This window comes from Oryctolagus cuniculus, chromosome 1, assembly GCF_964237555.1.
Source record: "Oryctolagus cuniculus chromosome 1, mOryCun1.1, whole genome shotgun sequence".
Lineage (NCBI taxonomy): Eukaryota > Metazoa > Chordata > Mammalia > Lagomorpha > Leporidae > Oryctolagus > Oryctolagus cuniculus.
This window is the reverse complement of record NC_091432.1, coordinates 68203375-68225520: the sequence shown is the minus strand read 5'-3', so window position 1 is coordinate 68225520 and position 22146 is coordinate 68203375. Positions and strand designations below refer to the sequence as shown.

Below are 22146 nucleotides of genomic sequence, written 5' to 3'. Positions count from 1 at the left end.
CAAAACAACAGAAAAAGAGATCTTCCTTGCATGGTTCTCTCCCGACATGGCTACAATAGCCAAGTCTAGGCCAGGCTGAAGCCGGGAGCCAGGAACTTCCTCTTGGTCTCCCACATGGATGGAAGGGGCCTAAGTACTTGGGCCATCCTCCACTACCTTCCCAGGGAGTTAGGAAGCAGTGTAGCTGCGACTTGAACCTGCCCTGCAATTAAGCCGCAGCCTAACCCACTGCACCACAATGCCGGCACCTCTCTCTCTGCCTTTTGAAAAATAATTAATTTAAAAGTCAATAAAATAGGCAAGAGAAAATAGTAAAAAATGAAATCATCTATGAATAGGCTAAAAAATAGTTACTGCCTGAACTAAGTGATTAACAAGATTCATTACGCCTAACTTATTTTTATAAGAACTAAGCCAAAACAAAACAAGGAGAGCATACCTTAAAAGACATTTAAAACATAGTGCTATGATCTAAGGCTGGGGCTCCGGCCATAAACTCAACCTTGCTCTTGGAGGAGCATGCGCGGCCACGCCCACCACGCCCGCCCCGCCCACCCGCGCTCAGGCCGCCTGCTCTAGTCAGGCCTCCATCTTGAGAGACGGTGATCTCAAACCGAATCGAGATTTGCGTGGCCTTTGGGACTGGGAAGTCGCCGTAAGTGGTGTGTCCAGCCCCCTGCCGCCTCCTCAGAATCCCCACAAGCAGGAATTGCTTCAGTGTAGCCGGCCGGCAGCCAAACCTGAGGTCCTTCACCCGCTGCCTCCCGCGGCCGTTGAGCCCGGAGCTGCGGTTCTCCTCGTGGCTCGGGCAGGACGCTGAGCCCTGGGGGCTTCCACCTCGCCCATCCCCAGTCCCGGCCTCGGCCTCGGGGAGAGGGAGAGGCGAGGGCGAGGCGGGGGTGTAGAGGGCCTTGCAGGGCTGCGGGCTCGGCGCCTCCTGTCCCGCGGGAGGGTCTGGGCGCTGACCCCCTTGTCGCCCCGTGGCCGCGGATGAGGTGTGTCCGGCGCTTGTCAGGGCGGCCGGCGCCCCCAGCTTTCTCACGCCATCACCCGGTGAAGGCCGGGGACCTCTCTGCGATGGGCGGGCTGGGAGGAATGGGGTTGGCATCTAGAATTTTGAGGCGCCTGCGAGACTCCCGGACAGATTTCAGTAGGCTTCTCTGGATGTGTAAGTGTGGAAATCAGAGAAGGGATTTCGAAGGCAAGCAGTTTCAAAGAGAAATTTTCCCCGAAAGATTATCGAAGTTTCCAGTGAGCTTGGCTACCCTGACGGGGGCGGGTTTGACACGAAGAAAGGCTCCGTAGCCGTGGGGAAGACGGTGGTGCTAGTTGTGCTCGTTAGAAAGCCGCGTGTTGACTCGGTGTCCAGCAGTTTCCCCTCCTCTCAATCACAGAGCGTCTGCCCGTGGACACCCCAGTATTTGCAGTTAGTCACATCCACTTCTATACATTTAGTAATTTCAACATCAGCGAATTCAAACTTTTCTTCTCATTTCCGTTGTATTTCCGTTTGACTCATGGGTTTTTATGAGTGTGCTGTTTAATTTCCAAATGTGGAATTTTCTAGTCATCTTTTGTGGATTTCTGGCTAAATTGCACTGTAGTCAGAAAATGCATTCTTAAGCTGTCATTTTTTTTAAAGTTTATTGAAACCAGTTGTGTGACTCAGTCTTTTTCAGTAAATGTCCCATGTCCATTTATTTTATTTTATTTTATTTTTATTTGACAGGTAGAGTTATAGACAGTGAGATAGAGAGAAAGGTCTTCCTTCCATTGGTTCACTCCCCTAATGGCCGCTATGGCCAGCGCTGCTCCAATCCGAAACCAGGAGCCAGGTGCTTCCTCCCGGTCTCCCACTCGGGTGCAGGCGCCCAAGCACTTGGGCCATGCTCCACTGCCCTCCCGGGCCACAGCAGAGAGCTGGACTGGAAGAGGAGCAACTGGGACTAGTACCCGCTGCCCCATCCAGAATCAGACCCAGGGTGCCAGCACCGCAGGTGGAGGATTAGCCAAGTGAGCCATGGTGCTGGTCCCCTTGTCCATTTAAAAAGAATGTATTTTCTGCAATTGTTGTGTACTGTGCTCTCTAAATGTTACTTAAGACTTACTTAATTGAATTGTTATAATCTTCTGTATTGTTATGGATTATCTTTTGTCAGCTTATTCTGCTTGTTATTGACAAAAGGATATTGAATCTCCCACCATGATTCTGAATTTGGCTTTCTCTTTTAGAGGCTATGTGATTGGATACAAATTGAAATTCTTTTTAAAAAATCACTTAGGCCGGCACCGCAGCTCACTGGGCTAATCCTCCGCCTTGCGGCGCCGGCACACTGGGTTCTAGTCCCGGTCGGGGCGCCAGATTCTGTCCCGGTTGCCCCTCTTCCAGGCCAGCTCTCTGCTGTGGCCCTGGAGTGCAGTGGAGGATGGCCCAAGTGCTTGGGCCCTGCACCCCTTGGGAGACCAGGATAAGTACCTGGCTCCTGCCATCGGATCAGCGCGGTGCGCCGGCCGCGGCGGCCATTGGAGGGTGAACCAATGGCAAAGGAAGACCTTTCTCTCTGTCTCTCTTTCTCACTGTCCACTCTGCCCGTCAAAAAAAAAAAATCATTTAGTATTATAATGAAATGTCCCAATGTGTCTACTGATGGTTTTTGCTTCGAGGTTTACTTCATCTGCTGGTTATATAATGGAGTAGATTGTGTATCTAGGCCTCAATTCTTTACCTTTCCCATAATTATAAACTTAATGTTCATACTGTTTGCCATGCGACTTTGCTGTCCTACCATGAGGTAACCTGTTCGGATTTTTTTACTTTGGACTCAACCATGTGAATAGGGATCCTTGAAACAGAAGCTTATCCCCTGGGGCTTGTTCTACTGCATAGTGGCCATCAGGAGAATGCATTCAGGCCATTGAGTGACACCTGATTGGGTGGCAATATGGAGCAGAGTCAAGTTGTCCTAGTCATACTTGCTGAAGTCAGCCTATATCAGCAGACCAAAAAGCCAGTCAGCACAGGTGTGAGCACTTGAACTCTTGTTCTGTCTGAGGTTTTCTCATTCTTGGTAGATGGCATTACTCTAGCAACAAAACAATACAAAGTATGTCTTGCCCATTCTTTTTTTTTTTTTTTTTAATTTTAATGAACCAAAATCTTTTAAGTAATCTATGACTGAGTTTTGTTGCTTTATTACTGTTAGATTATTTTTGTTGTTTTGAAACTTAAGCATTTAGCCCCCTTATATTTAACAGTTATTTTTAGGTTTAAATCTGGCACTTAGTATTTGTTTTCTGTATGACCCCCCCCCCCAGTTGTGTTCCCTTTACCCCTTTATCTTGCTTTCGTTTGAATTGATCATTTCTTATTCTACGTTCCTTATTAGCTTCAAAAAATATTTATTGAGGCATAATTAGATACCATAAGTTGCATTTAAATTATATTTAAGATGTAACATTTATTTAAGATTACTTCAAAATAGGGGATGAATTTGAAGGACAAGACTGACTGTTGAGAGAGCATTTAAAAGAATGTTGAAATACTTAAGAGGACTTGAGCTGGGGCAATGACCAAGTAGTGAAATTATGAGAACTTGGTCACCTTCAAGGCCTTTACTTGATCTATGTATCTGTTCCTTTAGGCCGGCTTTAAGACGATGAGTTGGATAGCAAGTTCTGAATATGGTAGACTGAATTATGGACACCCTAAATATGTCCCAGTCTAAATCCTTAGAATCTGTGAACCTGCTGTCTCATCTTGAGATGGTTAAAAGTACTTTACAAATGTGATTAAGGATCTGGAAATGAGGAGAGTGTCTTTATTATCCAGGTGGGCCTAATGTAGTAAGAAAGATCCTTAAAGATGGAGAAAGAATCAGAGTGGGAGAGAAGGTGAAAGATGAGAAGATAGGAAGGGGGTTTGAAGTCTAAGCAGCTGGAAGAGGACCCTCCCTAAGAACCTAGAGTAGTGGCTGCATCTCGCTGGTACCCTGATTTCTGCCCATTGAAACCCATGTGGAGTTCTGATCTCCAGAACTCCAAGATAATACATTTCTGTTGCTTTTGAGTCACTGAGTGTGATGTGATTTTTTTTATAGTACACTCTCGAAAGTGAAGACAGAAAGATGAATAATCAACATACTAAATAAGTTATATAATTTCTCATAGGGGAAAAAAGAAAAGCATAGTAGTGGAGTTAGGAGGGAGTAGTAGGTTGTAGTATTAAATAGGTTAGTTAGGATAGACTTACTGAGAAGCTGACATATCCTACCCTGGATATCCATTTCCTACCCTGGATATGGATTTCTTTACATGCTTTAGTAGCAGGGAGCAAGTACTGAGGGGATATGACACAATATGTGTAAGTTTTAATGAAGATTAGGAAGGAAAAGATTTGAGATTTCAGGTCAGGAAATGATATGAAGAGAAGTTAATGAGCGGAAGTGTGGGTGACAACAGAAAATGCTGTGATCTGTGTGACCTCTTGCCAGTGTGTCTTGCTGTGGAAAGCTGGAGGCATTTTGGCAGCTGCAGGAGGATCACAGGTGTGGACACTGTGACTCCAGGAACAGAATACAGGCTTTGGAGTTAGCAGACCTGAGTTTAGAATTGGGCTCTGTTGTCAACTCCCAGTTAATTCGGGCTTTTTGCAGCTACCTTTTGATTTCCATTTTCCCAAGCCAAGAGGCAGGAGCTTCCTCTGGGTTTCCCATGTGGTGGTGGGGGCTCAAACACTTGGGCCATCTTTTGCTTTCCCAGGGGCATTGGCAGGGAGCTGGATGTGAAGTGGAGTAGCCGTGACTCAAACTGGCACCTACATGGGATGCCAACATTGCAGCCAGTGTTTTTAACTGCTGTGACACAATGCCAGCTCAGAGATTGTTTTCTTAACTATCTTTTTTGATTGTTAGTTTACAAGGAATGTTCAAAAAGTTCATGGGAAGTATTCATTAAGAAAGTATGGTTAAGATGCTAGGTAGGATGCCCATGTCCCATAGCCCATACCTGAGTTCTTGAGTTTGATTCCAAGCTCTGGATCTTGATACCATCTTCCTGCTGATACAGACCCTGGAAGGCAGCAGTTGATGACTCAAGTGGTTAGGGCCCTGCCAATCATGTGGGAAAAACCCAATTGGATTCTCTATCCTTGACTTTGGCCTTGTTCAATCATGGATGTTACTGGAGAAAGAGCCAGTGGATGGGAGTACTCTGCCTCAAAAGCAAACAAACAAAAAAAGTGGGAAAGAAAAGAAAAAAATGAAATAATAGAATATGCAAGAATTTCAGAATGTTTTGAATCAATTACACTTATTTTTCATTTCCATTTTCCACAAACTTTTTGAATAATCCTTGTTTTGCTTCAGTTTCGGGATCCTGATTTTTGTAAGTTGATTGCATATCCTACAACTTTTCTGAATTCTCCAGTCTTTTTGTGGATTTTTTAGGGTTTCCCACAGGTAGGCTCATGTACCGTATAAATTGAAATAATTTTAGTTTTACTTCTTCCTTACAGTCTGAATCTCTCATTTTTTTCTTGCCTTATTGTCCTAGCTAGAAATAGAAACTCTAATACAGTGTTGAATCAAAGTGTTGAGAGTTGGGGAGCAAGTGTTTGGCACAGGAATTAAGATGCCACTTGGGTGCTGACATCTCATATCATTGTGTATGGACTCAAGTGCTGGCTATGTTTCCAGTTCCTGCTCCTGACATCCTGGGAGGCAGCAGGTGATGACTCAAGTACTCGGGTCCCTGCCACCCACATCGGTGTTAAGTTCCTGGCTTCTGACTTTGAGCTGGCCCAGTGTCAGTTCTTATTGGCATTTGGGAAATGAATCAGTATATTGGAGCTCTCTTCCAGTCTCTGCCTTTAAAACACATAAATATTTTTTATTTGAGTGTGGATATCCTCACCCCTCACCTTGTTCACAAACTTCAGAAGAGAATCAGTAGTATTAACAATAGTTTATTTTTGATTGTTAAGCTAACCTTGCATTCCTGGGCTATATCTCACTTGGTAATTATATATGACTAAAAAAAAGTTTCTGGGGGCTGGCACTTACTAGATTTTAGTTTTTAAAAAGATTTATTGGGTGGGCCAGCATTGTGATGTAGTGGGTTAAACTGCCTCCTGCAATGCCAGCATCCCATATGGGTGCTGTTTCAAGTCCTGGGTGCTCCACTTCTGATCCAGCTTCCTGGTGATGGCCTGAGAAAAACAGCGGGATATAGCCCAAGTGCTTGGGCCCCTGCACCCACATGGGAGACCTGGAAGAAACTCCCATCTTCATTCTAACCCAGCTCTTGCTGTTGCCACTATTTGGGGAGTGAACCAGCAGATCAAAGATCGATCTCTTCCCCCCACCCCCAACTGTGCCTTTCAAATAAAGTTTTAAAGAAAAAAGTTACAAATGGGAATTCTTAAAAAATGATTTAATTGAAAGATGAAAAAGAGGAGAGGTCAAAGGTATGTGAGGTGAGAGAGATCTTTCAGCCACTGGTTTATTCCCTGAATGCCCAGCACAGCCAGGGCTGAGCCCAACCAAAACCAGGAGTAGGGAACTCCATCCTGGTCTCCCATGTGGGTAGCAGGAATCCAGGTACTTGAGCTATCTGTTGCCATCCCAGGCACATTAACAGAAGCTGGATCAGAAGCAGAGTAGCAGGGTTTGAATTGGCACTGTGATATATGATACACATATTACAAGTGGCAGTTTAACCTGTTGCACCACAATGCCCACCATTCCACCTTATTTAAATATTTAAAATTATTTTTCATGTTTCTATTGATATATTTGTACCTGTTTATGGGATACAGTATAATTGATACATTTAATAACATGTAATGATGAAATTGTAATTAACATTTTCATTTCTTACATTTCTTATTGCTGTGTGTTAAGAACATGTAGAATTTTCTGCATCTAGAATTTTTTGTGCTGTGAAATATATCATAAATTGTTCCAGATAACATATCCCCTACTGTGCTATAGAGCAGCAGAACTAATTCTTCCTAACTATATTTTGTCCTTGTTAACTTTTTCTTTGTCTCCTCAACCCCTCTGCTTTCAAAATTCTAGTGATCACTGTCTCACTCTCACCTCCTGTGAAATACATTTTTTAGCTTCCACAAATGAATGAAAATATGGTATTTGTCTTTATGTGCCTGACATTTCACTTAATATGGTGTTTTCTAGTTCCATTTGTTTTACCACAAATGACAAGATTTCATTCTTTTTTTTTTGACCGAGCAATATTCCATTGGATATATATATATCACATTTTCCTTTTTCAAAAAAAAATTTATTTATTTATTTGAAAGTTGGAGTTGTACAGAGAAAGAAGGAGCAGCAGAGAGAGAGAGAGAGAGGTCTTCCATCTGCTGGTTCACTCCCCAATTGGCCACAACGGCTGCAGTTGCACCAATCTGAAGCCAGGAGCCAGGAGCTTCTTCCAAGTCTCCCACGGGGGTGCAGGGGTCCAAGGACTTGGGCCATCTTCCACCATTTTCCCAGGCCATAGCAGAGAGCTGGATTGGAAGTGGAGCAGCTGGCATTTGAACTGGTGCCCATATGGGATGCTGGCATTGCAGGCAGAAGCTTTACCTGCTACGCCACAGCACCAGTCCCAATGTTACATTTTCTTTGTTTATCTATTGGTAGATACCTTGATTGATTGTTTATCTTGCCTGTTGTGTATTGTGCTGCAGTAAACATGGAAGTACAGATATCTCTTTGATACAATGATTTCTTTACCTTTGGATGTACACCCAGTAGTGAGATTACAGGATTATATAGTAGTTCTGTTAGTTTTTTGAGGACCATCCATATTGTTTTCCATAGTGGCTGTACTAATTTGCATTTCCACCAACAGAATATGAGGGGTTTTGAAAAAGTTCTTGGAAACAGACAAAATTAAAAGTGTAAATCTTATTTCTCAGCATAAGTGCCAGTAAGTTCAGGACACTTATGAAAGCCATGATACTAGCCATTTAGTCCATCCCTAAAGAGCTGAGGGTCCTTAGAATTTAGACATATCAGTGTAATATTTTTCACATTATTTACTGAAGAAAAATGGGTTCCCTTTAAAGACTTTAAGATTAGGAAACCAAAAGAAGTCAGAAGGAGCCAAAACAGGACTGTGAGACAGATACCTAATGATTCCTCATTGATACTCTCACAAAATTGCCCTTGTTTGTTGGCAGGAGTTAGTAAGAGCATTGTTATAATGGGGAAGCTTGCTTTGGTAGAGCCTCCCCAAGTGTGTTTGTGCTATAGCTTTGTGTGACTTTCTCAATACTGTCTCATAGTAGATGTTAGCTTTTGTTGGCCTTCTAGAAAGTCAACAAGGGGCTGGCACTGTGGTATAATGGGGTGGGCCTCCACCTGCAGTGCCAGCATCCCATATGGGTGCCAGTTCGTGTCCCAGCTGCTCCTCTTCTGATCTAGCTCTCTGCTATGACCTGGGAAAGCAATAGAAGATGACCCAAGTGCTTGCACTCATGCACCTGCATCGGACACCCAGAAGAAGCTTCTGGCTCCTGGCTTTGGATTGGCCCAGCTCTGGCTGTTGTGGCCATTTGGTGGAGTGAATCAGTGGATGGAAGACCTTTGTCTCTCCCTCTCTGTAACTCTACCTCTCAAATAAATAAAAAAATAAAATATTTTTTAAAAGGCAGTAAGCAGAATGGCTTGAGCATCCCCCCAAAAATTCTTGCCATGACCATTGCACTTGACTTCTAAGCTTTCACTTTGACTGGACCATTTGCACCTCTTGGTAGCCAAGTCTTTGTGCTTTGTCTGCAGGATTACACAGGTAAAGCCATATTAATCTTCTGTTACAGTTCTTTGAAGAAATAGTTCAGCATCTCAATCCCAGCAAAAAATTTCCAGTGAAAGTTCTGCTCTTGAAGACTGGTACTGTGGCGTAGAAAGTTAAGCCTGTGCCTGCAGTGCAGGCATCCAATATAGGTGCTGGTTTGAGTCCCAACTGTTTCTCTTCTGATCCAGCTCTCTGCTGGTGCCCCTGGGAAAAGCAGTGAAAGACAGCCTAAGTGCTTGGGCCCCAGCACCCATGTAGGAGACCTGGAAGAAGCACCTGGCTCCTGGCTTTGGTCGTTGCAGCCATCTGGGAAGTGAACCAGTGGATGAAAGGTCCTCTCTTATCGTCTCTACCTTTCTTTCTATAAGTCTAACTTTCAAAATAAATAAATCTTAAAAAAATTGTTTTGACATCAGTGTGTAGTTTTCTCATGTATTTCCATGAAGCCTCCTACAACAGTTCCTTCTTCCGTGCATCATCACCAGCATTTGCCTTTATCTTTTTTTAGAGATTTATTTATTTGAAAAACAGTGACAAAAAGAATAAAACAGCTAGGTGTATCTTCCATCTACTGATTTACTCCCCAAATGGCTAGACTGGCTCTGGCTGGGCCAGGCCAAAGCTAGGACCCTGGAATTCCATCTTGGTCTCTCACATGGGTGTCAGGGACCCAGATACTTGGGCCATCATCCACTACTTTTCCTCATTAGCAGGGAGCTAGATTGGAAGCAGAGCAGATGGGACTTAAACCAGCACTCCGATGTGGAATGCTGGCATTGTAAGCATTGGCTTAACCCACTGTGCCACAATGGCAGCCCCTGTATTTTTTCCCATCTTTTTGATACTAGCTACCATAAATAGGGTGAGATGATTCTTTTTGGCTTTTAATTGTAATATTTTTCTCTTTTAGTTTCAAAATTTAGCAATTCTAAGCATTCTTCTACTTTCACTTCAAATGTAGACATATATACACATACATGTATACTATTTTTTTCTTTAAAAAAAGATATCTCAAAGTGAGGGATTCATGATAAAAATGTGGGGGAAAGAAGTGTATATTGTCATTTACATTGTGTTATTCAATAAAGTAATGTTTATATACTCAATGATATGGAATTATACCAAATGATATTGACACAATTTTTTTACTCAATATAAGTTTCCACAAATAAAACATTTGCTGTTTGTCTTTCTGAATCAGCTTATTTCCTTAGCGTAATGATATCCGGTTCCATCCATTTTGTTGCAGATGTCAATATTTCATTCTTTTTTCTGATTGAGTAATATCCATTGCATATATGTATCACACTTTATCTGGTTATCAGTTGATGGACATCTAGGTTGATTGCAAAGATTTGCTATTATGAATTAAACTACTATAAACATGTAGTGCAGGTATCTCTTTAGTATGCTAATTTCATTTCCTTTAGATAAATTCCCAGGAGTGGGGCAACTGGTTAATATGGTAGATCTATTTGTAGTTTTCTGAGTGATCTTAGTACTGTTTTTCATAATGGTTGAACCAGTTTACATTCCCACAAACAGTATATTAGGGTACCTTGTTCTACACATAATCACCAGCATTTGTTAAATTTTTGGATGATAGCCATTCTCTCTGAAGTGATACTTCACTGTAGTTCTTATTTACATTTCTGTGATGGCTGCTACTCCTGAGCATTTTCTCATGTGTCTATTGGCCATTTGTATTAAATCACTTGAAAATGCCTGTTCAGATACTTTGCCCATTTCTTAAGTGGATTGTTTTGTTATTTAGTTTCTTCAGTTCCTTATGTACTCTGGATGTTCTTTATTGAATATATAGTTTGCAGATATTTTCTCCCATTCTGTTGGTAGCCTCTTCACTTTGTTAGCTGTTTCTTTTGTTGTGAAGAAGCTTCTTAGCTTGATGAGATCCCATTTGTTTATTTTTGTTTTTATTGCCTGTGAATAATAACAGTCCTTGAGATCTAGTATTGTGATGCTTTTGACTTTATTTTATAATTTAGGATTGCTTTAGCTATTCAGGGTATTTTGTGTTTCCATATAAACTTTAGGATTGTTTCTTCTAGTTCTCTGAAGAATGTTATTTTGGAGTTTCGATTTGGATTGTGTTGAATTTGTAAATTTCTTTGAGTAGTATGGACATTGTAATGATGTGAAATACTCCAATCCATGAACGTGAAGTTTTTCCATTTTTTGTGTCTTCCATTTCTTTCATTAATGTTTTATAATTTTCATTGTAGAGGTCTTTCACATCTTTCATTAAATGTATCCCAAGGTATTTAAACATTTTTGTAGCTATTATGAATGCGACTGGTCTTATAAATTCTTTTTCAGCCAGAACATTGTTGGTATATAGGAATGCTATTGATTTTTGTGTGTTGATTTTATATCTGGCAACTTTGCCAAACTCTTTCTCCAAATTATAGATGTTTTCTGTTATTTCATTGAATAGATTTTTCTAAACCTTTCTATTTTTTCATTCCTTCAGGAATTCCTGAGACTTTGGTCCTTTGATGGTGTTTAATAGATCCCAAACACTGTTTTTATCCTGTTTTTTTTTTTCTTCCTCCTTCCTTTTCGTCATCTTCTCCTGGCTGAGATATTTCAAAAGACTTGTCTTCTAGGTCAGATGTGCTTTCTTCTGCCTCGTCTAGTCTGTTGTTAAGGCTTTCCATTGTATTTATTATTTGATTTATTGAGTATTTCATCTCTAATATTTTTGTTTTTTTTTAAAGTTTTTATTTATTTGAGAGGTAGATTTACAGATGGTGAGAGGGAGAGGCAAAGAAAGGTCTTCCTTCTGTTGGTCACTCCCCAGGTGGCCACAGTGGCCAGAGCTGCACTGATCCAAAGCCAGGAGCCAGGAGCTTCTTCCAGGTCTCCCATGTGAGTGCAGGGGCCCAAGCACTTGGGCCATCTTCTACTGCTTTCCCAGGCCATAAGCAGAAAGCTGGATTGGAAGAGGGGCAGCCGGGACTAGAATCGGCACCCATGTGGGATGCTGGTGCATCCCATATGGAGGATTAATCTACTTTGCCATGGATCTGGCCCCTGTTTTTTTTTTTTCTTTCAAGATATCTGTTTGCCAATTTTCTCATCCATGGCGTGTACACATTTCCTAATTTCATTTCTCTGCATTTTAAGTAACCTTACAGTTATTCTCTTAAATTCTTTTTCAGGCATTTTGTCAGTCTCTGTTTCTTCACAATCCAGTATTAATGTATTATTGTGTTCATTTTGGGGAATCATGTTGCTTTCCTTGTTCATGTTTTTTGTGTTTGTGTGCTAATATTTGTGCATTTGGAGGATTTCTTGTTAATGTCACTTTTGGAGGATGGTTTTGTTGATTGAAGGCTTTATAACTGGAGATATGCCTCTAGTGTTGGTTTGGTAGAGTGGCTTTATCTTTAGCTCCAGTTACATTTTGTAGTATAGTCTCCTCCCTATGCCTTTATTTGCTAGAGTTTATGGTAGCTGTAGTGGGTTTCTGGGCTGTTGCTCTGAGTGGTCACTGTGGTTCCTGTTACACAGGTCTTCAGCACTCTCTTCTGGGAGGGACTGGTTTGATGAGCTTCTCAGCTGTTGGAAGCAGGCCTTATTGATGTTTTGATTGTGCCTGGCACATGGATTCCTAGCCATTATCCAAGTCATGCACTGGAGTTGCAAATCTAGTGCTGGCTGAAGGATGTGAGTGGATTTAGAGACTTCTAGCCACTGTCCAGATCCAGAGCTTCAAGAGTTGCACTAATGGTTGCTGGGTGGAAGAGGTGAAACTGACAGATATTGTCTGAGGGAATGATTGGATATAAGTGATTTCAGCTCAGCAGGACAAGCTGCCTGGGACTACTCTGTGTGCTGCTTGCTGATTTTGGTTGTTGTAGCTTCTTTGAGTCAGAGCATCATTACCCAAACTCTGGAAGTTGCCTGGAGCCTGCACCCTTGAGCCCCATGCTAGGCCTGGCACAGAGCAAATTCTCTAAGCCAGTGATCCCAGCAAGCCATAGTTGTTAGGCTTAGCACAAAGAGCCCTATTTTGAGAACTGGTTAGCGAGATGTTGCTGTGCTAGGAGGAGCACCTAAGGCTTATGCATGAGCTCCAGAAGTGTGTGCTCGGTGGGGCCAGAGAGAACTGGACACTTTTGTGGGTGGGGCAAAAGAGATGGGCATGGTAAAGAGTCTCTGACTACAGTCAATGGGATGAGGGGATGTTGGAGCCCACTGGTGTGTTTGGAGTCCAACCTTTTTCATGTGGCAAGGTGAACCACCAGCTTCTCAGCTCAGAGAGCTCATGGTGCCTGCACACTTCACTCACCCAGATGTGTACACAGTCCAGAGTACTGCCTCACTCCATAATATGCCCTCTAACTCCACTGTGAAAGCTGTTCTTAGTATGCTAGGAGCTTGGAGCCCCTACAGTCAGACTGGATAGGTACGTGGGAATCCAGCTGTAATTTATGATTTTTCAGGTGGTCAGGGATGGGGTAGCAATTGGAAAGAGGATGGCTTTCAATTCTGACAGGGTGGGCCTCCTTATTTCCAAAATCCTAGGAACTGTCTATCTGAGCTGCCCTGCCCCCACTGTCCACCATAGTGCAGGGCACTGTGTGGTCATGGATTCCAAGGCCATCACTGCTGTGGGGAGCTCAGCTGGACCAATAGGGTTCGGTATTCCCTGGTAGAATGCAGAGGTATCTTTGGGGACCCTGGAAAGAAACAGGCAGAAACTTCTTGGGAGTGACTTCCATCCCAAGATAGTGCCTCCCCTCTGCAGTCCCTGCTCTGAAGAGTGAGGTAAGGAACTGTGTGAAGCTCCTCCTCTGAAGTCCTGAAGCCCCAAGTTTTCCAGGGAGTGCTCCTCACTGAGCTGCTCTTCTGCAGCAAATGTACACCTCTGCTGGGAGGATTATTTGGATGAGAAGTCTGCACAGATGGGCTCTGCCTATACCATCCTGCTTACCGTGTCCACCAATGGGGAGTCCTCCATCGTGGGACTGGGGCCTCAGACACTGGCCAGAGAGAGAGGTCTTCCATCTGATGGTTCACTCCCCAATTGACCTCAATGGCTGGAGCTACACTGATCCGAAGCCAGGAGCCAGGAGCTTCTTTCGGGTCTCCCATGTGGGTATGGGGCCCAAAGATTTGGTCCATCTTCTACTACTTGCTCAGGCCATACCAGAGAGCTGGATTGGAAGTGGAGCAGCTGGGTCTCGAACTGGCACCTCAGGCCAGGAGGTTAACCCACTGTGTCACAACGTCGGCCCCTCTCTCCACTTTTTTAAAACTATCTTCCCCTGGACTAGAACAGTAAGCTGCAGTCCCTATTCCACCATCTAGGAATCCTGTTGCCTATTTTTAAAGTTGGATTATTTGCACTGTATTTTTTTTTTGCTGAATTCTTTATATATTCTGATTATTAATACTTGTCAGATGAATGGTTTGCAAATATTTTTCTTCTACAGATGATTTCTTTATTCTTTTGATTGTTTCCTTTGTTATATAGAAGCTTCTTGGTTTGATGTATTTACATTTGTCTATTTTAATTCACTTGTCTCTTCTTTGGGGGACCTGCCCTAAAATCTTTCCTACACCAGTGTCTTAAAGTGGTTCCCCTATCTTTTCTCCTAGTAGTTTCATAGCTTCTGGACTTAACTTTAGATTTCTGATCCATTTTGAGTTTATTTTTGTATATGGTGAGAGGTAGAGATCTAGTTCCATTCTTCTGTGCATGTATATCAGTTTGCCCAGCACCATTTTAGGAGAGACTATCATGGAGCCAGCACTATGGCACAGTAGGTTAATTCTCTGCCTGCAATACCAGCATCCCATATGGGTGTCAGTTCTAGTCCCAGCTGCTCCTTTTCTGATCCAGGTCTCTGCTATGGCCTGGGAAAGCAGTAGAAAATGGCCCAAGTGCTTGGACCCCTGTGTCCATATGGGAGACACAGAAGAAACTCCTGGCTCCTGGCTTCGGATCAGCCCAGCTCTGGCCATTGCAGCCATCTGGGGAGTGAACCAGCAGATGGAAGACCTTTCTCTCTGTCCCTTCCTCTCTCTGTCTGCAACTCTACTTTCTTTTTTTTTTTAATTGACAGAGTTAGTGAGGGAGAGAGACAGAAAGGTCTTCCTTCCATTGGTTCACCCCCCTAATGGCCGCTACGGCTGGCGCCAATCCGGAGCCAGGAGCCAGGAACTTCTTCTTGGTCTCCCATGTGGTGCAGGCGCCCAAGCATTTGGGCCATCCTCTGCTGCCTTCCCAGACCAGAGCAGAGAGCTGGACTGGAAGAGGAGCAACCAGGACTAGAACCGGTGCCCATATGGGATGCTGGTGCCTAAGGGGGAGGATTAACCAAGTGAGCCATGGTGCCGGCCCTCTACTTTCAAATAAATAAATAAAATCTAAAAAAAAAAAAAAGACTGTCATTTCTCCAGTGCGTACTCTTGGCACCTTTGTTGAAAATCAGTTGTATGTGCATAAATTAATTTCTAGGTCCTTTGTTCTCTTCCACTGGGCTATGTGTTGGTTTTTATGCCAGAATCATGTATTTTTTGGCTACTATTGCTTTGTAGTATGTTTTGAAGTCAGGTATCGTTATGCTTCTATCCTTTTTCTTTTGGATTGATTTTGCTATTTTGGGTATTTTTGCTTCATGTGGATTTTACGATTTTTTTTTCTATTTCTGTGATGAATGTCATTGCTATTTTAATAGAGGATTAGATTGTTTTCAGCCTTAAGGATATTTCAACAGTATTCTTCCAATCTATGAACATAGAATGTCTTTCCATTTTTGTGTCATTTTGTGTCTTTCATAGTGTTTTATAATATTCATTTTAGAGATCTTTCGCTTCCTTAAATTTCTTTGTAGTTATTTATGTAGCTATCATGAATGAGATTGCTTTCTTGATTTCTTTTTCAACAAATTTATTATTAAAAATATAATAGGGTTACTGTTTTTTTTAACTTTTATTTAATGAATATAAATTTCCAAAGTACGGCTTATGGATTACAATGGCTTCCCCCCCATACTGTCCCTCCCACCCGCAACCCTCCCCTTTCCCACTCCCTCTCCCCCTCCATTCACATCAAGATTCATTTTCGATTCTCTTAATATACAGAAGATCAGCTTAGTATACATTAAGTAAAGATTTCAACAGTTTGATCCCACACAGAAACATAAAGTGAAAAATAATCGATGATTTTTTAAATGATGATGGAATCAGATCAGACCTATTGTCATGTTTAATCCCAGTGAGAGTCAAGTTGGAAATTGATAATTTCTTTCTTTTTTTTTTTACAGAAGATCAGTTTAGTATACATTAAGTAAAGATTTCAACAGTTTGCACCCCCATAGAAACACAAAGAAAAATATACTGTTTGAGTACTCGTTATAGCATTAAGTCTCAATGTACAGCACGCTAAGGACAGAGATCCTACATGAGGAGTGAGTGCACAGTGACTCCTGTTGTTGACTTTACAAATTGACACTCCTGTTTATGACATCAGTAATCTCCCTATGCTCCAGTCATGAGTTCCCAAGGCTATGGAAGCCTTTTGAGTTCTCCGACTCTTATCTTGTTTAGACAAGGTCATAGTCAAAGTGGAGGTTTTCTCCTCCCTTCAGAGAAAGGTACCTCCTTCTTTGAAGACCTGTTCTTTCCACTGGGATCTCACTCACAGAGATCTTTCATTTAGGTTTGTTTTTTGTTTTTGTTTGTTTGTTTGTTTGTTTGTTTTTTGCCAGAGTGTCTTGGCTTTCCATGCCTGAAATACTCTCATGGGCTTTTCAGCCAGATTGGAATGCCTTTAGGGCTGATTCTGAGGCCAGAGTGCTGTTTAGGACATCTGCCATTCTATGAGTCTGCTGAGTATCTCACTTCCCATGTTGGATCACTCTCCCCTTTATTTATTCTATCAGTTAGTATTAGCAGGTACTAGACTTGTTTATGTGCTCCCTTTGACTCTTAGTCCTTTCATTATGATCAATTGTGAACTGAAATTGATCACTTGGACTAGTGAGATGGCATTGGTACATGCCACATTGATGGGATTGAATTGGAATACCCTGGTATGTTTCTAACTCTACCATTTGGGGCAAGTCAGCTTGAGCATGTCCCAAATTGTACATCTCTTCCCTCTCTTATTCCCACTCTTATGTTTAACAGGGATCACATTTCAGTTAATTTTCAACACTTAAGAATAACTGTGTATTATTTACAGAATTAAACCAGTCATTGTCACCGATCAGGGAGACCATATGGTATTTGTCCCTTTGGGACTGGCTTACTTCACTCAGCATGATGTGTTCCAGATTCCTCCATTTCGTTGCAAATGACTGGATTTTGTTGTTTCTTACTGCGGTATAGTATTCTAAAGAGTACATATCCCATACTTTCTTTATCCAGTCTACCGTTGATGGGCATTTAGGTTGGTTCCAGGTCTTGGCTATTGTGAATTGTGCTGCAAAAAACATTAGGGTGCAGACTGCTTTTTTGTTTGTCAATTTAAATTCCTTTGGGTAAATTCCAAGGAGTGGGATGGCTGGGTCGAATGGTAGGGTTATCTTCAGGTTTCTGAGGAATCTCCAGACTGACTTCCATAGTGGCTTGACCAGTTTGCATTCCCACCAACAGTGGGTTAGTGTCCCTTTTTCCCCACATCCTCGCCAGCATCTGTTGTTGGTAGATTTCTGTATGTGAGCCATTCTCACCGGGGTGAGGTGAAACCTCATTGTGGTTTTGATTTGCATTTCCCTGATGGCTAGTGATCTTGAACATTTTTTCATGTGCCTGTTGGCCCTTTGGATTTCCTCTTTTGAAAAATATCTATTGAGGTCCTTGGCCCATCTCTTAACTGGGTTGTTTGTTTTGTTGCTGTGGAGTTTCTTGATCTCTTTGTAGATTCTGGTTATTAACCCTTTATCTGTTGCATAGTTTGCAAATATTTTTTCCCATTCTGTCAGTTGTCTCTTCACTCTCCTGACTGTTTCTTTTGCAGTAGAGAAACTTCTCAATTTGATGCAATCCCAATAGTTGATTTTGCTTTGACTGCCTGTGCCTCCTGGGTCTTTTCCAGAAACTCTTTGCCTGTGCCAATATCTTGAAGGGTTTCTCCAATGTTCTCTAATAACTTGATGGTGTCAGGTCGTAGATTTAGGTCTTTTATCCATGTTGAGTGGATTTTTGTGTAAGGTGTAAGGTAGGGGTCTTGCTTCATGCTTCTGCACGTGGAAATCCAGTTTTCCCAGTACCATTTATTGAATAGATTGTCCTTGCTCCAGGAATTGGTTTTAGTTCCTTGATCAAATATAAGTTGGCTGTAGATGTTTGGGTTGATTTCTGGTGTTTCAATTCTGTTCCATTGGTCTATCCATCTGTTTCTGTACCAGTACCATGCTGTTTTGATAACAACTGCCCTGTAGTATGTCCTGAAATCTGGTATTGTGATGCGTCCAGCTTTGTTTCTGTTGTACAGGTTTGCTTTAGCTATTCGAGGTCTCCTGTGTCTCCTTATGAATTTCAGCATCATTTTTTCTAGATCTGAGAATAATGTCTTTGGTATCCTGATTGGAATTGCATTGAATGTATAAATTGCTTTTGGGAGAATGGACATTTTGATGATGTTGATTCTTCCAATCCATGAGCATGGAAGATTTTTCCATTTCTTGGTATCCTCTTCTATTTCTTTCTTTAAGATTTTGTAATTCTCATCGTAGAGATCTTTAACGTCCTTGGTTAAGTTTATTCCAAGGTATTTGATTGTTTTTGTAGCTATTGTGAATGGGATTGATCTTAGCAGTTCTTTCTCAGCTGTGGCATTGCTTGTATATACAAAGGCTGTTGATTTTTGTGCATTGATTTTATATCCTGCCACTTTGCCAAACTCCTCTATGAGTTCCAATAGTCTCTTAGTAGAGTTCTTTGGATCCTCTAAGTAAAGAATCATATCATCTGCAAAAGGGATAGTTTGACTTTTTCCTTCTCAATTTGTATTCCTTTGATTTCTTTTTCTTGTCTGATGGCTCTGGCTAAAACTTCCAGAACTATGTTAAATAGCAGTGGTGAGAGTGGGCATCCCTGTCTGGTGCCAGATCTCAGTGGAAATGCCTCCAACTTTTCCCCATCCAATAGGATGCTGGCCGTGGGTTTTTCATAAATTGCTTTGATTATATTGAGGAATGTTCCTTCTCTACCCAATTTGCTTAGAGTTTTCATCATGAAAGGGTGTTGAATCTTATCAAATGCTTTCTCTGCATCAGTTGAGATAATCATATGGTTTTTCTTTTGCAGTCTGTTAATGTGGTGAATCACATTGATTGATTTGTGAATGTTGAACCATCCCTGCATGCCAGGGATGAATCCCACTTGGTCTGGGTGGATGATTTTCCTAATGTGTTGTTGTATTCTATTGGCGAGAATTTTATTGAGGATTTTTGCGTCTGTGTTCATCAGGGATATTGGTCTATAATTTTCTTTCAGTGCTGCATCTTTCTCTGGCTTAGGGATTAAGGTGATGCTGGCTTCATAGAAAGAATTTGGGAGGATTCCCTCTTTTTCGATTGTTCTGAATAGTTTGAGAAGAAATGGGATTAGTTCTTCTTTAAATGTCTGGTAGAATTCAGCAGTGAATCCATCTGGTCCTGGGCTTTTCTTTGTTGGGAGGGCCTTTATTATTGTTTCAATTTCTGCTTCAGTTATTGGTCTATTTAGGTTTTCTGTGTCTTCATGGTTCAATTTTGGTAGATTGCATGTGTCCAGGAATCTATCCATTTCTGATAGGTTTCCCTGTTTGCTGGCATACAAGTCCTTGTAGTAATTTCTGATGATTCTTTTTATTTCTGTGGTGTCTGTTGTTACGTTTCCTTTTTCATCTCTGATTTTATTGATTTGGGTCTTTTCTCTTCTTTTTTTAGTTAGTTGGGCCAATGGGGTTTCAATTTTGTTTATTTTTTTCAAAAAACCAGCTTCTTGCTTGGCTGTTTTTTTGTAGTGTTTTTTGGATTCAATCCTGTTAATTTCTTCTCTGGTTTTAATTATTTCTCTTCTCCTACTAGATTTGGGTTTGGTTTGCTGTAGTTTTTCTAGGTCCTTGAGATGTGCTTAAAGCTCATTTATTTCGTACCTTTCCAATTTCTTGATATAGGCACCTATTGCTATAAATTTGCCTCTCAATACTGCTTTTGCTGTATCCCATAAGTTTTGATATGTTGTGTTGTTATCTTCATTTACTTCCAGAAAGTTTTTGATTTCTCTTTTGATTTCTTGAATGACCCAGTGTTCATTCAGGAGCATGTTGTTCAGTCTCCATGTGTTTGCATACTTTCTGGGGTTTCCTGAGTTGCTAATTTCCAGCTTCATTCCACTGTGGTCTGAGAAGCTGCATGGTATGATTCTAATTCTTTTAAATTTGCTGAGACTTGCTTTATGGCCTAGTAGGTGATTAATCCTAGAGAAGGTTCCATGCACTGCTGAGAAGAATGTGAAGTCTTTAGATGTAGGATTGAAAGTTCTGTAGATATCTGTTAGATCCATTTGGGCAATAGTGTCAATTAAATCTACTGTTTCCTTGTTGATCTTCTGTCCTGATGATCTATCTATTTCTGAGAGTGGAGTATTGAAGTCCCCCAGTACTATTGTATTGGAATCTAAGTCTCCCTTTAAGTCCCTTGACTTATCTTTTAAATAGACCGGTGCCCTGTAATTAGGTGCATATACATTTATAATAGTTACATCTTCCTGTTGAATTGAACCCTTGATCATTATATAGTGCCCCTCTTTGTCTCTCTTAACAGTTTTTGTATTAAAGTTTATTTTGTCTGATATTAATATGGCTACACCTGCTTTTTTTTTGGTTTTTGTTGGCATGGAATATCTTTTTCCAACCTTTCACTTTCAGTCTGCATGCATCTTTGTTAGAGAGATGTGTTTCTTGTAGGCAACAAATAGTTGGGTTGTGTTCTTTGAGCCAGTCAGCCAATCGGTGTCTTTTAACTGAAGAATTTAGACCATTAATGTTTAATGTGACTATTGATACGTAGTGACTTTGCCCTGCCATTTTCCCGGAGATATTTTCTAGTATATGCTTTGAGCTTCCCATGCTCTTTCACTGGTGGTTTTTCTTCATTTACCTTCTTTCATATTGATGGCCGTGTTTCTGTGTTTCTGAGTGTAGCACATCTTTAAGTATCTTTTGCAGGGCCGGACGAGTGGCAGCAAAGTCTTTCAATTTCTGTTTGCTATGAAAGGTCTTTATTTCACCTTCATTCACAAATGAGAGCTTAGCAGGATATAATATTCTGGGCTGGCAATTTTTCTCTCTTAGCACCTGTGCTATGTCTCGCCATTCCCTCCTAGCCTGTAGTGTTTCTGATGAGAAGTCTGCTGTGAGTCTAATTGGAGATCGTCTGAGAGTAATCTGACGTTTCTCTCTTGCACATTTTAGGATATTTTCTTTATGTTTCACTGTGGTGAGTTTAATTACAACGTGTCGTGGCGAGGATCTCTTTTGGTCATGTTTATTGGGGGTTCTATGAGCTTCCTGTACTAGGATGTCTCTGTCCTTCTCCAAATCTGGAAAGTTCTCTGCTAGTATCTCACCAAAAAGGCCTTCTAATCCTTTCTCTCTCTCCATGCCTTCAGGAACTCCTAGAACCCGAATGTTGTTTTTTTTAATAGTATCCTGTAGATTCCCAACAATATTTTTTAGATTTCTAATTTCCTCTTCTTTTCTTTGGTTTGACTGTATCCTTTCCTGTGCTCTATCTTCTAAGTCCGATATTCTCTCTTCTGCTTCACCCATTCTGTTTTTAAGGCTTTCTAAAATGTTTGTCATTTGATCTATTGAGCTCTTCATTTCATTTTGATTTCTCTTCACTATCACACTTTCCTGCTCTACTAGTTTCTGCGTTTCATTTTGATTCTTCCTTAAAATTTCATTTTCATGAGAGAGATTTTCAATCCTGTCCAATAAGGACTTCTGTAGTTCAAGGATTTGCTTTTGAAAACTTCTAAATGTTCTTATCATAAATTTTTTGAAATCCGTATCTTGCATTTCTTCTATCTCATCATCTTCATAATCTTGGCTTGGGGTGTTTTGTTTATTTGGAGGCATCATGGTGCCATCGTTGATCTTGTTCCCTTGATTTCTGTGTTTGTTTCTTGGCATAGTTAATTCTTTTGTCACTGTGTGTTTTTTTTTTAATTTTTTTTTTATTTTATACTATGTCTGTGTTAAGTGGACTGCCTGCTGTTGGAGGAGCCTTGGAGGCTTGAGATGGGTGTGGCCTGAGAGCTCTGCTTGATTCTTCCGGGTTACGGGTGTGCAAAGGTGAC

General features: G+C 41.3%; 1 protein-coding gene across 4 annotated transcripts in view; it reads left to right on the top strand.

Annotated features, from left to right (window-relative positions):
* Nucleotides 1–22146, top strand: part of LOC100350306 (glycerophosphodiester phosphodiesterase domain-containing protein 4) — a 165804-nt gene that overhangs the window by 16553 nt on the left and 127105 nt on the right. The window contains exon 1 of one of the 4 annotated variants that reach the window (XM_008263628.3): nucleotides 527–655. The exons of 2 other annotated variants lie outside the window; for them this stretch is intronic. The gene's annotated coding sequence lies outside the window, so the exon portion shown is untranslated. Of the gene's footprint in view, nucleotides 1–526; nucleotides 663–22146 lie in introns of those variants that run through there. One more of the 4 variants, XM_051850704.2, reaches the window with a different exon arrangement.